General features: G+C 38.1%; 1 pseudogene; it reads left to right on the forward strand.

The window, feature by feature from the left end:
- The first annotated feature begins 16743 nt into the window (after positions 1-16743).
- On the forward strand, positions 16744-17139 carry LOC107531407 (ubiquitin-like FUBI-ribosomal protein eS30 fusion protein pseudogene; annotated as a pseudogene).
- Positions 17140-17827: the final 688 nt, after the last annotated feature.

Below are 17827 nucleotides of genomic sequence, written 5' to 3' on the forward strand. Positions count from 1 at the left end.
TAAGACCAGGCAACTACAAGGTTGCAAAATAGTTGACAAGAGGAGGTGGTCCATGGAGAGCCTCAGATCAACCATCTACCTAAAGACACCAGAGCCAAACCTAGATGGCTCCTCACATTGGCTGATACACAAGTACCTCCCAGGACAACTGAAATCAGCACACAAAAGAGTGACCCTTTTTAAATTTTATAATAATTTAAAAAAAATTTTTTAAACATTTTTTAACTAATTTTTTTTTCTCTTTTTTATAAAAGAATTTTGTCTTGCTTAGCTTGTTTTTAGTTTTGTTTTGGTTATTTGCTTTGTTTTGTTTTATCCTGGCTTCAACTATCAAGACTTTCTTGATATCCCTGCTTAACGACTGGGACTTTATCATTATAACCAAGTTTACAGCTTTTCTCTATAGTTTCCACCAAATCTCTTACCGGACTCCCTCCCTGCCTGGGCTTTATCTCTCTCTCTCCTCTCGATCCATTGGCATAACTTTTTTTCTTTTTCTTTTTTTCTTTTTCTACTTTTCTTTCATTCTTTCGTTATCCTCCCTTCTGTCTTCCTGACTTTTTGTTCAATTGTTAGTTTCTCTTATTTTCTTTATTGTATTTTTGTTTTCTCATTTTCAACTATTATCCTATTCCTATTCTCTCCCTTAATTTTTTGCTGGCCTTTCTTTCAGAATCTTTTCTCTCCTTCTGTTATCTCCCAGTAGCTTCTCTATTTTTTACATTTTAGTTTATTATTATTTTCTAAATTTTCACCAGTATTAACAATATACATCTCTCTCTCTAAGCATTACTTTTCTTTCTCTCTTTTTTCAAGCATTGTTTTTTATGTGTGTGTTCTCCCTTCACTCTCCCAGTTCTATTTTCACATGGGTTATTTTCATTTTGACTGTCAAGATATTTTGTAAGATACCTCTTGTTTCCTGGAAGTTTAGTTGTGTATTGTCCTGCCTTGTCAGCACCCGTACAACAGCTTACATGATGAGGTTGGGGCTGAGACACAGTTAGCCAACCTGAGAGGAGGGTCCTCCCAAGGACTGATCAATGACAATCTAGACCCAACCACAACAGGAGAACATAAAGAAACCACAAAAGGGACACCCACAAGAGGGACACGCCTAGAGCAAAGAGCTCAGAAGTATAAGGAAAACATACCTCTGGGCTCCACTGGACCCATAAGACAAAATCCCATCCCACAAGACTGGGAGACAGCAAATATATCTAATATATAAATACAAACACTAAGACCTACCAAAATGGGGAGACAAAGAACCCCCAAATTAAAGAAAAGGAAAAAATGCCAGAAAAAGACTTTGATGAGATGGAGTTAAGCAAGTTATCAGAAATGGAGTTCAGAGTATTGATGATGAAGATGTTCAAGGAACTTAAGAAGACTCTAGATGATAAGATTGAGGACCTTAGTGAAAACATGAAAAAAGAGATACATACCATAAACAAAACTCAGACAGAGATAAAGAATGCTGTATCTGATATCAAGAATGCACTGGAAGGAATTAAAAGCAGGCTCAATGAAGCAGAGGAGAGAATAAGTGACTTAGAAGACAAGGTAGAAAAAAATCACACAATCAGAGCAGTATAAAGAAAAACACTTAAAAAGCATGAGGGCAACCTAAGGGAGCTTTGGGACAACATGAAGCCAAACAACATTCGCATTATAGGAGTACCAGAGGGGGAGGAAAAAGAGCAAGGGATAGAGAACTTGGTGGAGGAATAATGATAGAAAACTTCCCTAGGCTGGCGAAGGAGAAAGCCACACAAGTTCAGGAAGCACAGAGGGTTCCAAACAAGAAGGACCCAAAGAGACCCACTCCAAGACACATCATAATTAAAATGGCAAATGGCAAGGACAAAGAGAAAATATTAAGGGCTGCAAGAGAGAGACAAGCAGTGACCTACACAGGAACTCCCATAAAGCTGACAGCTGATTTCTCAACAGAGACCCTGCAGGCCAGAAGGGAGTGGCATGAAGTTCTCCAAGTAATGAAAAGCAAGAACATGCAACCAAGATTGCTTTATCCAGCAAGGCTATCATTTTAAATTGAAGGTGAAATAAAGAGCTTCCCAGACAAAAAAAAAGGCTAAAGGAGTTCAGTACCACCAAAGCAGGATTGCAAGAAATGCTGAACAGAATAGATTCAATGACATGGAAGCATAGATGAGACTGACAAATGTCAGAGGGATGGAGGAGGGCGGGTGGGTGGAGAGGGAGAGAGTAACCAAAGAATTTATATGCATATATGCACAACCCAAGGACAAGGACAATGGTGGGGAGGGGGTCTGGAGAGGGGGATGGGACGGGGTGGAACGGGTCATTGGGGAGAAAAAGGGACATCTGTAATATTGTAAACAAAAACAAAATTTAAAAATTAAATAAATAAATAAATAAAATAAAAAAATGTAAGAGATTACAGATTGTGTGTAAGCTGATGAAATGATTCAGAAGAAAAGACATGATGCAGGAGATAGAGGGGACTATTAATTGCTGGAGTAGGAAAAGGCCGATTGTAACTAGGATACAAGTGAAGATGCTGGCTTTAGATAAGAGCACAGACAGTTCATCCATAGTCACAGAACAGATACAGGTAAGATGGTAGCTGTGGTGCTCAGAGCCTTTAGAAATTTTCTTGCCATTGCTTATAATTTCCCAGTGAAATTGAAAACGAGGTCATCTTCCTAGAGTGACTATGAAGGAGATAGAGAATTGAGGGCAAGATATAAAATAGTGCTTATAAAGATAAAAGTATTAATAAACTGTAGAAATATAATATGAACACTGGGCAACAGTAAGGATATATTTTATTTTAGTGGTCATGAAAGTAAAGCGAGACCATTCACTTCAGTTGTACATTTACCTTCAGACATGTGTAAGTATCCAGGTACTGACAAGAGCAGGTGAAAATGTAGATATTACCAGAACGAGGCTTTGCCCTGTGAGTAAGATAGAGAGGAGAGGAGGAAATTATGGAGGGGAGTTGTTATCATGATTGAATCTAAACTAGCTAAGTAAGAAATTGTGGCCAGGAGGGGTAAATGAAGGAGAAAAGATAATACGATCAAAACTCTGTAGGTCTCAATAAAATAGTGGAAATCACAATACCAGAAGGAGTTGGTGTTCTATAGTCAACTCACAGAAAGTAGTTACAGTACAAGAGATTGATGATAAAGAGCTTGATTATATAGAAGCAAAGTTAGAGCTGGATAAATCCTTAAAGTAGTAGGAAGGATATAAGGTGGAAAGTTGGATGTAATAATAGACCACAGGATACAAAACAAGGTGTCAAGAGGCACTGCCTATGGTTAATGGAATAGTAAACAGAAACTTAAGTGTGTCTTTTGAAATTGTAGTGGTAACCAGTATAGGAAGACGGAATAATTTGAGAGGAAGGTGAAAACAAGTTGGGGTGGTATAAGGAGGTTGTCTTCATCTATTAGTATAGTCAATAGATAATCAAGTTAATAAAAATAAAAATGTATCAGCATGTTTGGTAATAAGTAACACAAGATTCTGCCTAAGAGTTACCCTCTCATATGTCCAAGCGGATAACTAAAATGAGTGTTTTCCCCTAAGAAGCAGAAATAATGGAGACAATGGGTAAGACAAGAGTATGTTGCTTTTCATGGAAAGCTCGTTTGTCCTATTTGAATTTCAGCCACCTTAAGGGATTACTTTGATTTTTTTAAAATGTATTTTAAAATTCACAAGCCCATAAATCAGCAGTCAAATCTGATGACTCAGTAGAACCTTTATCTTAAGTATATAAAAAGAACACATTTTCTGATGTTTGAAAAATTGCTGTTTCATTTTGAAACTAAAAGAATAAAGTTGGCCGGACTCATAACTCTCCTATTTCTCTAGTCTTAATAAGAAATCTAAAGTCAGTGTCTTCATACCAAGTTTTTAATTTCACTTCTTATTCATAAGGGAGAGTAGAAAAAGGTTTTGACAAATTTCTAAGAAACTACTAAGAAATGTTATTTAGCAAATAGATTTTCCCCACAAACATTTTGATGAGTCCCATAAACATGTTGATGAATCCAGTGGAAACAAACCAAAAGTCATAAAAAATAAATGTGGTTTGTGAGGGTAAAGTGTTAGAAAAACACATCTTGCTTTTCCTTATTGCAAAATATTTGAAAACAAATTTGTGACTTTGTTGAATGTGCAGAGCAAATAGACTCTCCACCTCCAGCTTTTGGTTTGTTTGCTATATGCCACAATTTGGGAAAGAAGAACATGGGAATTACTGGCATATGAGATATAAGGCTGTTGTCATGCCATAAGTTCATCACCTCTCTCTCAAGAAAATTCTGATTGTGATTTTTTTAAATTTTAGTTTTAAAAGTTCCAAATAAATACAAAGCTAAAGAGAATAGTATGCTGAATTCCAAGTACACATCATCCGGTTTAGGCGATTATGAACTCATGGCGGGTCTTTTTTCATCTATATTCCCACACACACACACACACACACACACACACACACACACTGTTTTCTTATTTAAAGTAAACCTCAGACAATATATTATTTCACCTTTAAATATTTCAGTGTTTATTGCTAAAAGTTTACATTTTTTTAACTTAACCACATCATATTATCACATATAAAACTTAATAATTTCTTAAGATCATCAAATATCCAGTTAGTGTTTACTAACCCTAAGCCTATAGTTGTTTTTTTTACAATATGTTTGAATTGGAATCCAAATGAAGTCCATATATTACAGTAAGTTAATATGCCTCCTAAGACTTTTTCATGTAGAAGTTCTCCCTAAACCTCCTTTCCCTTGCAATGTTTTGTTGAAGAAACTCAGTTGTTTGTAGTGGTAGCATATCTCATAATTTTGATTTTGCGTTCCAACAGTATCATTTAAACATGTTTATTTCCTTTAAAATGACAGCTAAAGCTTTAATCAGATTCAGGGTTAAAAGTTTTAACAAAATTAGTTCATAGGTTGTGCTGTGTACTTTTATCTAGAAAAACACAGTGATTGCTTGCCTCTCTTTTTGTGATGTTAGCAGCTCTTGGTAATCATTGCCTAGATCTGTTAAAATCCATTGTGATATTTAAATATATGTTCTGATCACCAATATTGGGGGGAATCCCCACCACAAGAAACAATTCTCTGGGTGCCAGTGATCCTATGATTCAATTCAATTCAATTCTGACACTATCTACCCAGAGATTGCATCAGACTCTAAAGATTAAGATCTCACTCCCATAAGACTGACCCCTCAACTTTATATACCACTCGAAAGCCCAGATTATTAACTGTGCTTCTGACTGACCAGCTACAGATTGGAGGTTTCAGTGATCCCTTCCAACTCAGGAAGCCAGTCTGAAGTCCAAGTTGGCACCTGTTCTTCTGATTAAATGTCTATAAAGATAAGAGGTTCCCGTGACCCCTTTCTCTTGTTTGATTCGTTTGCTCACAGAACTTAGGAAAACAGTTTACCTATATTTACTAATTTGTTCTAAAAGGATATGATAAAGAGTGCAGTTGAACAACCAGATGGAAGAGATTTTTAGGGCAGGTTATGTGGAAGGGGTGTGGAGCCTCCATGTCGTCTCCAGGCACAGGCCTCTCCAGCGTCTCCACATGCTCACTAACCTCCAACCTCTCTGAACTGTCCTTTTGGGTTTTCATGGAGGCTTATTACGTAGGCATGATGGGGACGTCTGCAGTGGGACTCAAAGTTTCAACACTGTGATCTTATGGTTGGCTCCTCTGGCAACCAACCCCAATCACTAGGTACTTTCCAAAAGTCACCTCATTAACATGACAAAAGACATGATTTTTTTTTTCCCTCCCATCACTTAGGAAGTTCCAAGGGTTTTAGGAGCTCTGTGCCAGAAATGAAATGGAAACCAAATATAGATTTCTTATTATAAATCCTAATATCACAATATTGCAATCCTATCACTTCTTTTCATTTATTAGCTGAAATACTCTTATAAAAAGAAACTTTCCCTTAACAACTATTGATTACTCTGTGATTCAGTTGTATAGGAAAGGCAGGAATATGCTTGGGTTTTCACCTTTATTAATAAATGTTCAAAATTATGAGTGAGTTTCCTAGCATCCTCCAAAGCCTGCCCACCCCCCTACCCCCAGCATTACTGTGAAATCATGGCTTTAAACATAATTTATGTATTAACTAACCCTTTTCAGCTATTATCCTCACTCAGGTTCATATTGCTCCATCTTTGTCCAGTGGGAGAGTGTTCAAGTTGATGCCAAAAACCTTCTGACCCAATCCAGTTAGCCTTTAATGGTTTTGCCTTCTGTTATGATGAGACGGCCCAGGCTCAACCTACACATTTTCTGACAGATACCTAAAATCAGGGATTTTACCAAGGGGCACTGATAACTTTAAGAGTAAATAGCGGTATTGAAAGGCCACCATATTGACATTAGATGGGTTCATTGAGGTCATTCATTGTTTCTTCACCTTTCAATGGCAGAGATAATTTTTTTAAATTCTTCTAACTTTTAATATTAAAATAATCAACTATTTAAAAGTAGCAAAAGTAGCCCAGCCAGGCGTGGCTCAGCTGTTGAGAGTCGACCTGGGATCCAGGGGATCGGGGTTTGATTCCCAGTCAGGGCACATGCCCAGGTTGTGGGCTCGATCAATGACTCTCTCATCATTGATGTTTCCATCTCTCTCTCCCTCTCCTTTCCTCTCTCTGAAATCAATAAAGATATAAAAAAATAAATAAATAAAAAAATAAAAGTAGCAAAAGTAGTACAGAGAATTTCTGTATACCTTCCATTCAGTTATCCCTAATGTTAACATGTTATATAACCATAGTATAATTATTAAAACCAGGAAATTAATGTTGACAATATCATTAAGTAATCTACAGACTTTATTAGAATTGCCCACTTTTCCAAGTAAGATCCTTTTTCCAGTCCAAAATCTAATCCAGGATACTGTATTGCACTTAATTGTCATGTCTATTTCTCCTCTAACCTTTGACAGTTCTTCAGTCTTTTGAACACTGTTTGCTTCTGTGGGTTTTTTTACCTTAACACTTTTTTTTTTTTTTTAATACATCTTTATTGATTTCAGAGAGAGGAAGGGGGAGGGAGAGAGAGAGATAGAAACATCAATGATGAGAGAGTCATTGATCGGCTGCAGCCTGCAACCTGAGCATGTGCCCTGATCGGGAATCGAACCCCAATCTCCTGGATCCTAGGTTGATGCTCAACCACTGAACCATGCCCGGCTGGGCTACCTTAACATTTTTGAAGAATACTGACCAGCTATTTTGTAGAAGGTGTCTCGGTTAGTGTTTGTCTGTGTTTCCCAATGATTAGGTTGAGATTATATGTTATTGTCAAGAGTACCACAGATGTGATGCTGTACCCTTTTCATTGTATCATATCAGAAGGTATATTAGTATGTCATTGTTGGCAATGTTAACTTTAACCACTTAGTGGTCTCTGCCAATTTGTCGACTGTAAAACAACCACTGTTCCCTTTGTAATTAATAATTATCTTACAAGTAGATAATTAAAAACTATTCAAATCTCTTTTCTCACTGTACTTTTTCCACTAGTTGTAGTATCCACTGATGATTTTTCCCCCAACAGTTATTTTTATTATTGTGCTATTTGCCTAATGGAACCTTTCTATTTCTGTCACTCATTATATATTTATTAATTAGAATTCTACTGTAAGGAAAACATTTCCCTTCTCTGCCATTTTCTTATTTACTTAATAATTATTTATTTATATCAGTATGGATTAATGGATATTAAGTTCCTTCGGTTATCATCCATTACAATCTGCTTATTTTATTGGTTAAATTGTCTCAGATTTGCCTGCTGGGAATGCTCATGTTGCCCCTATGTCTTTTTAACATGCTTCAAAATTTTCTACATGCTCCCATGCTTTATGAGACCACAAATATTCCAGGCTCACCTTGCATTTTCCCTGTTCCTATTTATATAATGGTCATTTTGTGCTAGGCACTGATATGAAAGCTTTACACATATTTACCCATTTTATTCCTATGACAAGCCTATAAGGTACACATCCCATTGTTGAATCCTCTTCTCAGGTGAAGAGACTGAGGCACGGTGAGTTTAAATAAATTGTTCAACTTTACACAGCTAATAAGTGGCAGAGCTGGAGAGCAAGACCCATTGCAGAATTCATACTCTTAGTCACTAACCTGAAATTTGAACAGCAAATAAACATGCTTGATTTAGTAGATAATGATGATAGATGATAGATGATAGATAGATAGATGATGATAGATAGATAGATGATAGATAGATGATAGATGATAGATAGATGATGATAGATGATAGATAGATGATGATAGATAGATAGATAGATAGATAGATAGATAGATAGATAGATAGATAGATAGATGATAGATAGATAGATAGATAGATAGATAGATAGATAGATGATAGATAGATAGATGATAGATAGATAGATGATAGATGATAGATAGATATAGATGATAGATAGATAGATGATAGATAGATGATAGATAGATGATAGATAGATAGATGATAGATAGATAGATTAGATAGATAGATAGATAGATAGATAGATAGATAGATAGATAGATAGATAGATGATAGATAGATGATTGATAGATGATAGATAGATATAGATGATAGATAGGTAGATGATAGATAGATGATGATAGATGATAGATGATAGATAGATAGATAGATAGATAGATAGATAGATAGATAGATGATAGATAGATAGATAGATAGATAGATAGATAGATAGATAGATAGATAGATGATAGATAGATAGATGATAGATAGATAGATAGATGATAGATAGATATAGATAGACAGATGATAGACATATGATAGATAGATGATAGAAAAAGATGAAATGCTGCCATTTGCTACAACATGGATGGACCTTGAGAATATTATGCTAAGTGAAATAAGTCAGAAAAAGGTGAGAACCATATGATTTCACTCATGTGGGATATAACACTGAAACTCATAGGTACAGACAACAGGAGGGTGGTTACCAGAGGGAAGAGGGGTGGGGCGGTAGTAAAGGTTTAGTAAAGGGGGCCAAATGTATGGTGATGGAAGATGATTTGACTTTGGGTGGTGGGCACACAACTATGTATCATGGAAATGCATACTTGAAACCTATATGATCTTATTAACCAATGCCACCCCAATAAACTTAATTTTTAAAAAAGAAGAGGGATGCTGATTTATTTTGCTAGGCAATAGGAAGTCCTGAAGTAGAAAAAAAAAATGCTCTTATAATCAAATCTTGCAGACCAATACAAAACTATCTCTATTGGAATATATTCTGAAGCATAAGTTAATAGCTCTCATATTTTTTGTTCCCAAGATAATCACAACAATGATCTTTATTAAAATTCCCCATTAACCTTTCTTTTTTCTTAATTTTCCCCTTGAGTTCCTTTCAGAAACAAATGATAAGTAAAGGTGGTTCTTCCCAAAATGGTATACAAATATGCCTACACAGCTGTTTTGGGGGTTTTTTTAGATAGCTCATTGTTAATCACTAAAACATCAAAATATGGGGTTTCTTCCTGTATTCAAATATTTTTGTTAGCCCAGCCAGGTGTGGCTCAGCGGTTAAGCATCGACCTAGGATCCAGGAGATCAGGGTTCGATTCCCAGTCAGGGCACATGCCTGGGTTGCGGGCTGCAGCCGACCAATGACTCTCTCATCATTGATGTTTCTATCTCTCTCTCCCTCTCCCTTCCTCTCTCCGAAATCAATAAAGATATATTTAAATATATATATATATTTTTGTTAAAGACACATAAGAGTAGAACAACCATAAATACATGGTTAAATAGAAGGGAAAATTCATATTAACTGTTAAGATAAAATATTAGACTCCAAAAATATTGTTTCTCTTCTGCAGCAGCTGGCTGCTGACTATAACCACCGATACCCTCCCCTCATTCTCTGCTCTCTTTTCTCTGCCACTGAGAATGTTTTAAGATTACTTCAGTAGAAAACTTTGAAAAACACTATTTATGGTAACATCTTAAAGTAAATAAGAGTATTGCAATTTTACCATGTAACCTGAGACATTTGGAAGACAAATAGAAATCTGAAGACCAAAGTGTTTCCTGAGTATTTTATCTTTTAGACTTTGACTAATCCTAAATTTTGGGGTGTTATGTAAGCTTGCATTTTAATTTCTGCATATTGATCTCTGTGAGGAAATTCTTAGTTATTTTTAGCTACTCGTACTTATGCACAATTTCAGACACAGAGCACACGCTCACATACACATGCACACACTCCTATACAGAGAATTCTTGAGCTTAGGAGAGTAAATGTGGAAATCCAAAAGCTAGGTACTCACAAATACGCTGCTAAAGACAGTGGAGACTTAGACCAAAAACATGAGGCCTGTACCAATGGGCCCTACAGGCTTTCAAAGAAAATGTTTTCCTACAGCTTCAATGCTTCTCCCCAGCCACTAAGCAGTCCTGCTCTGCCTGGCTTCAGAGTCCCTAATGCAGCAGCTCACCAGGGCTCCAATAGACTTTTTTTTTTTTTTTGCCAGTTTAAATGGTATTTTATATTTCTTTTTTTTTAATTTATCTTTATTATTGAAAATATTACAGATGTCCCCTTTTTTCCAAATTGACCCCTTCCACCCTGCCCCCACTCGCACCCCAGGCCTTCACCACACTATTGCCTGTGTCCATGGGTTACACACACCTGCATGTAAATTCTTAGGTTAATCTCTCCCCACCCACCCACCTCGGCCTTCCCTCCGAGATTCGTCAGTCTGTGTCACCAAATCTATTTTGTTTCGTACTCTTCACCTTAGTTTAAAATTTATCCATTGGATGAACTAGTCAAGCAGGAAACTGCTTTCCCCTTGCTAGCAACAATGCATGGTCATATTTTTGCCTCTTTTATTTGCTTGTTTTTAAAATATCAAACATTCCAGTCCCTACTGATGTATAATATTGTTTCCATGTTAGAGTGCCATAATTCTCAAAATGAAAGAAAAAGGCACACCTGTTATACGCAGTAGAGAGACAAATCAAAATTTCTAGCACAATGTTGAAAAATTAGAGGTAAAGGTGGTAACATTTTATAAAGCTATTTCACAGTTTCTTGGGCCCAGAAGAACTTGAATCATCATGGAGGGGTGGGGAAATATCTTAACCTATTCTCCACTTCCATCTCCTACTGAGAAACAGAGCATGTAATGATTCAGGTTATTGATGAATATGTTGCCCATATAAAAGATATGAAGGCAGAAAATTAAAGGTTGTGAATGAAGCCTATAAAATATTGAGTATTTCAGACTCTGATTTTCTGTCAAAAGAACATTTTGATATCTGATAATTGCCTGTAAAAAAAATAAAGGCCAAGCACTTATTAACTGCTAAATAAATAAATAAATAAATAAATAAATAAATAAATAAATCTACCTGGAGTTACACAGAATTTAAACACAATTACCAACCACCACCAATAAACATGAAAACAAAAAAATGATAATGCTCTGTGAATAAAACTGGCAAAGCTGGTGTAGTAAGAAACCAAACCAAAATTAAAGATATATCTTCTGAAAGAAATGATTGAAAGTGTCTCTGGCCACCACACAACACAACATGTCACACAAGTTGGGACTAGGAAGAAAAGTGATCAAGTAGATAAACAGAAATGGTTTTAAATGAAATTCAGGTGGATGACTCCTTGTTTGCCCAGAGTCTCTGAGCCCGATTGATTCAGAGAGTAGGCTCAGTCCCAGTAAGTAGCCTGCAAATTGTTCAAAGGATTTGGCAAATCTCAAAGTCTATTGTCTGCTTTTATCAACCATTTTCTCCTGCCCTGGTGCCTCGGTGAGCAGCTTGCCCTGGAGCCACAGAGATTAGGACAAAGAAAGTCAAGAGGGAACATTCTCCTATTTCCATGATTCTGAGAAGGTAAATTGTGTTGTGAGGGAAGAGAGGAGGCTTTAATTTAATCATTTTAGATTCTTATATATATATATATATATATATATTGATTTCAGAGAGAGGAGAGATAGAAACATCAATGATGAGAGAGAGTTATTGATCTGCTGTCTCCTACACACCCCCCGCTGGGGATCGAGCCCAGAACCCGGTCATGTGCCCTGACAGGGAATTGAACCTCAATCTCTTAGATCATATGTTGGTGCTCAACTGCTGAGCCATCCCAGCCAGGCTATTTTAGATTCTTGATACAGGTGGTAAAGTCAGTGTTCAATATCAGCTGTCCCAGTGGGAAAAGCTAGGCTAAAGCAGTAGTTTCCTGTGGAATAGGGCCTGAAGTCTATAAAGCTGCAATTTTCAACCCGTGTGCTGCAAGAATTTTTAAAACATGCAATGCCTGACTATTCAGTCAGAGGCCCTGACTTCTATTCCCTTAGATTGTCAAATTTTAAAATGAAAACAGCTAATACAACAATAGCCTTTCAGTATGGATGAATCAAAATTATACCTATTTTTTTGTCAGATCAGCAAAATATATAATGTATTTCTTGGAGTGCCACAGAATTTTAGTGGTTAGTTTAGGAGATGAAAAATGTTGAATATCGCTGCTATAAAGGATTATCAGGAGAATGACAAGCCATCTCCTTCTGTCATTTCAATTCTACTTGAGCTCTGTATTCAAAAAACTCATGCAAAGGACATATCACAATGGTGCTTCAAACCGATATGAGCTGAGGCGTACAACACCAAGGCATAAAGAAGGTCTGATGGGTTTGTTTGTTTGTTTGTTTAATTAGCTATTGGTGTTTTTGAATGCTTGCTGTCTCTTCAACTTTCAACACTTATTTATTAAATCAACATGACTTTAAATCCCAACTGAGATGGTCCTATTGTCTATGAGGCTGGAGTTAGGTTTACTGTTGGCCTTGCAGGTTCCAGCAAGACATTATCCTTTCAAAGGGAAAAAGGCAAGTTTATGCATCCATAACTCTCTATATGCTTTGGTTTCACGAGTTCCAAAACCCTCAAATATTTTGCCTCCCCCAGCTATTGACGCTCTCCCAAACCCCATTACTAGAACATCATGTTCTTAAGTTTAACAGAGTTCCTTATAAAACCCCAGTGAGGAGTAACTGCAAAATATTTTAGCCATTTCAATTTGCTTTGCATTCTGAGAGCTGAAGAGCAGGCTTTGATCAGTTGGAGAAGAGAAATGAGATATTCAACTCTACTAAGGAAGGAGCAGAAGGCAGTCAGAGTGGGGCACAATTACCAAGGAAAATCCATTTCTTATGACCCAATTGGGGTGAAAATATGAATATCTAAGAGGGATGCTATGCCCAAACCTCTAATATACTAGACAGCATATTACCCCCAGGGAACAGATTTGCCTAGGATATATTCTCAAGGTCAGGACATCAAGGCCGTTATAAGTTTTATCTTATTTTGTTTTAAATCATTGTACATAATGTTTTGGGTCCATTAAAACTTAGAATAGTATCCATAACAGCCAGTACTTATTGAGCTAGTTTCTCCTAGTAAGTTACCTCCTAGGAGTAGGATCATGTACCCTGGGACCTGTCATGAATTCTTTTAGACCACGAGAGTCCCACTAAATGGATTACTAACTCAATATATTAAACAGTACCCAGGTAGCTTTACAAAACACCCAAGTACTCACAGCAAGCAGTTTGTGTCCCAAGAGAATGTCTTATTGACCATTTATCTTGTATCATACATTACACCCAGACTGGCACTGTATAATTTTAGATGCCTGTGTCACCTTAAACTCTCATGACCTAATTAAAATGTAAAATACACACACTCTGAGTGCACATTGCAGCCACTTTTTTCATATTCCTTCAAATATCATCTCGAGATATAATCAAAGCAGGAACCTGAATTTAAAGCTGTTTATTATTCTAAACCACGTAAAAATCCAAACCATTTTCATTTCCCCATCCTCACAGCCTGACATTCAGGGCATGTTTTTAAACCAAATCATTGAAGCCTTGCACCTAAGTATATCGGATACCGAGTTTTCATGGAAGAACCCACATAGCCTATTCTCATCTCCTTTTATTCGAAATTCACACAAAAACCCTACTATCACTTCCTCGTGGTGCTCTTGGCTCAGCTAGGTAGCATGTTCATAGTAACAGAAAAATATAGGAGAGAAAACCCTTTCCCAGAGGCTTGCTGGCCGCAGGCTCAGAGCTAATGCGCGTTGCATGGTCCTCTGTAAGCATTAGGTGCTGCTTGTTTACTACCCTTTAAATCGTTTTTGTCCTGTGTGTTTTTCATTTTCTTGCTCTTTTTCCACTCTCAGGTGACTTTGTTTTAACTTAATTCTCTTTGTCCCATCTTTCCTCTCTCTCCCTTTTGAAAACACGGTCCATTTTTATTTTATTTTTTTGCTGTGCAATATAATTACTAAGTAACATACAAATATATGGCCATGTACCTTCTAAAGGAACAGCTGCAAGACTGCTAATAGTAGGTCTAATTTAGCTACAAGAAATTAGCAGATGTGTGGAAGCACAATGATGACAGCGTCATTGTAACAAAAGTCGACGTGCTGAAGAAGGTGGGTGACAATCCACACCAGTTTCAGGGAGGAAGAAAGATCCTGCACCAAGTGCAATGCGCGCGGGGAGCAGAAGGGACTAAGAGCTCAGACATGGAGTTAACGTGGCCAGTTCGCCCCTAAAAACAGAAAGACAGATGAAGCTGTTCAAAAATCCAGCTCTAACAAGCAGTGTAGCCTGAGAGCATTAACCGCCAGGGGCAGTAACTCTGCAGGGCTGAGGTGCAGGGACGCAGAGGTGCTTTCCTGGGCCCGTGGCTGTGCGCTGGGCCCGTCACACCTGCGGGGAGGGCGCCGAGCCCACCCCGCGCTCATTATAACGCAGGGAGCAGAAACACCGCTAATGTCGAGCATAAACGGAAACAGCAGAAAGCAGAGAGTGACATTTGCCTGGTCCCAGTCAGCTTGTTAGCTGAAGTGGGTTTTAATTAGCTATTTTCCAGCAAGCAAACGAGCAAATTAGCGGCAGCTATAAACAAAAAGAGACTATCAGGCCCAAAGAAAAGGAGCGATGATCAGGGTGCCTTTGCAGGGGGTGGGGAAGGCAAGGCGGGGAAACGCAAAGCTTTTAGAGAAAACTTTCCTCAATCATAGAATGAAAGAAAGTCTTCTCTTGAACACACCTTAGGGATGGATTATCCAGTCCTCCCCTCTTCTACATGTGAAGAAACCGAGGTCCACAGAAGCTAGCTGACTCCTGCAAGGTTACACTTCTGACAAAAAACAAACACACAAAACAACTCCAGAACAAGAGCATCTTCCGAGCCTAGGCTTTCCAAGAGTCTGCCTTTGTAATATTGTAAGTGGATCAGCCCCTGAAGAACTGAAAGAAGTACGAAAGCGTGTGTAAACTTTGCATGATAATTGAGGTATCCTACCGGCTATGACTTTAGGGTCAACTGTGCTGAGATAGGAAACAAAATGAGAAACAAAATAAGGGCCCCTTCCTAAAACCAAAAGCACCTTTTGAAAAAGTATTCTTCTGGAAGGAGATTTGACTTTGGGCAGTGAACACACAATGCAATGCACAGATGATGTATTACAGAATTGTACACCTGAAACCTATATAATTTCATTAAACAATGTAACTCCAAAAAATGTAATAAAAAATAAATGCAACTGATTTCTGAAGATTGAAAAAATGTATTATTCAGAACAAATACCCATCACATAATCCATGAGTGCTTATAATGTGCTGGAGCAGTATGAAGCATTGAGGATGAAGCTTTTGCTTTCTAGTGAGATGCGCAGACGAGAACACAGACTTTACAGGGTAGTGGGATGCAAACCCACTACCACCAGCAGCTGAGGGGACCACCAGCAGCGCGGCTAAGCTGAAGCTGGGGAGCAGAGAGGAGCATTTGAGAAGAAAGACCATCAAGCCAGGACCTGAAGGACACAAGGCAGGATCCAGCCTCCTCACAACGCCACAGTAAGTAAGAGCCTATGTATTTAAGGCAGTCATCTCTGTAAAAGGTAAATTAAAACAACCATTTGTGTCATTGGACTAGGTAAAAGAAGCGCTCCAAAATACATAAGCAAAGAAATGCACTATATAGTTTTTACGGTCCAATTTAAACTGGTTCACATCCTGAAATATGCTGTTAAAAAAATGTTTGTGGAAAGGGGAATATCTTGAGGAGGGTAATAACAGAAGTCAGTCGATTTATTCCCATATGCCATAAATTCGATCGATACATTAAAATTTAAATATATTGAATCATAGTATAGCCCAAACAGAAGGTAAAGGGAAAATATAATGGCCAGGACTGAAGCAAACATTACCACAAACATTTGTTAGTGCTGTAGATAAGCAACTCAAGGAGAGTTTATATGAAAGAGATTAGGAAAAACGGAAGCTGTATTTACTAAGAGACATCGACCAGAATCACAACTCTATGGGAGATACTGCACGGGGCAGAACATTGGTTCTGCATTTCACTTCACTGTCCAAAGAATGGTTTCACATGTGAGGTACAAAAAATATGGATTGACACAGGGAAATGAAAAGAGTGTGTGTCCTCTCTCAATGGTAGTTACATGAGATGAACATGCAGTGTCAGTAATTTTTCATTCATCCTCCAAACATTTATTGAGCTCCTACTCTCTGCAAGGCATTGGATTAGACACTGGGTAGACAGAGGCCACATTTCAATAGCATATCCACACATGTAGCTCTTTGTCCATGCCCAGGAGCTACACACCCCCAAGGTGATGGGCCAGGAGATATTTCCCCAGATCAAGGCTCATGCCTTGCTGGAGGGCATCGCTCCCGAAGATCAATTCATGCTTCTGGCAGGCATGGCCCTGGAGGATGCTGCTGCCCTGGGCCAGTGTGGGGTGGAGGTTCTGACCACTCTAGAAGTAGCAGGCCACAAGCTTGGACATAAGGTCCATGGTTCCCTGGCCCATGCTGTAAAAGTAAGAGGTAACACTCCCAAAGTTGCCAAACAGGAGAAAAAGTATTAAGACTGGTCGGGTGAAGAGCGTATGCAGTACAACAGGCATTTTGTCAATGTTGAGCCCAGCTTTGACAAGAGGAAAGGCCCCAATGCCAATTCTTAAGTCCTCTGGAATCCTGGCTTTCTCTACTAGAGCCACTTAGCCTAGTCAAAAAAAGAAAAAAAAATTGCCTGGATCCTGATTCTGAGTGTCAACTAATATGCTTATTATATCTCCCTCTACGCCAATGCTGTGTCATCTTCAAATTCATTAGGAAAGTATATTTTTATTCAGGCATTGATCAAAATTTAGAAAAATAAGGCAAAATTACCTTCAAAGGGTATCATTCAAAACTGATTGTTAAATCTGATGGATATAAACAATTACTGCTAATTGGTTTATGCAATGATTCACTTATCTTAGAATCTAGCCTATAATCCTGCATGTCTTAGGTTGGGTCCTTCCAAGAAACAGACCCTCAGGCTAGGCTGTGAGGAAAGGCGGTGTACTGGGGAGGCTTCCCTCAGAAAGTTCTGGTGGAGAGTGGTGATCCAGGATGCTCTGTGGACCAATGAGGAAACGGGGATGGAGCCACGGAGCTCTGTCTCTCACTAACTGAGTGCTGTTCACCCGGGTATTAACTCCCTGACCTGTATATGGGCCAAGCACACTGCTGGGGACAGAGAAGTCCTCAGGCAGAAAGTGGCAGGTGTTTGCAGTAATGAGCCATCAGAATGCTGAGTACTGAGGGGATATAGATGGAGCACCAACATCTGCTACGCTATAGCTCATCTGTAACATTGCAAGAGAC

This window comes from Miniopterus natalensis, chromosome 9 (assembly GCF_054644295.1).
Source record: "Miniopterus natalensis isolate mMinNat1 chromosome 9, mMinNat1.hap1, whole genome shotgun sequence".
Lineage (NCBI taxonomy): Eukaryota > Metazoa > Chordata > Mammalia > Chiroptera > Miniopteridae > Miniopterus > Miniopterus natalensis.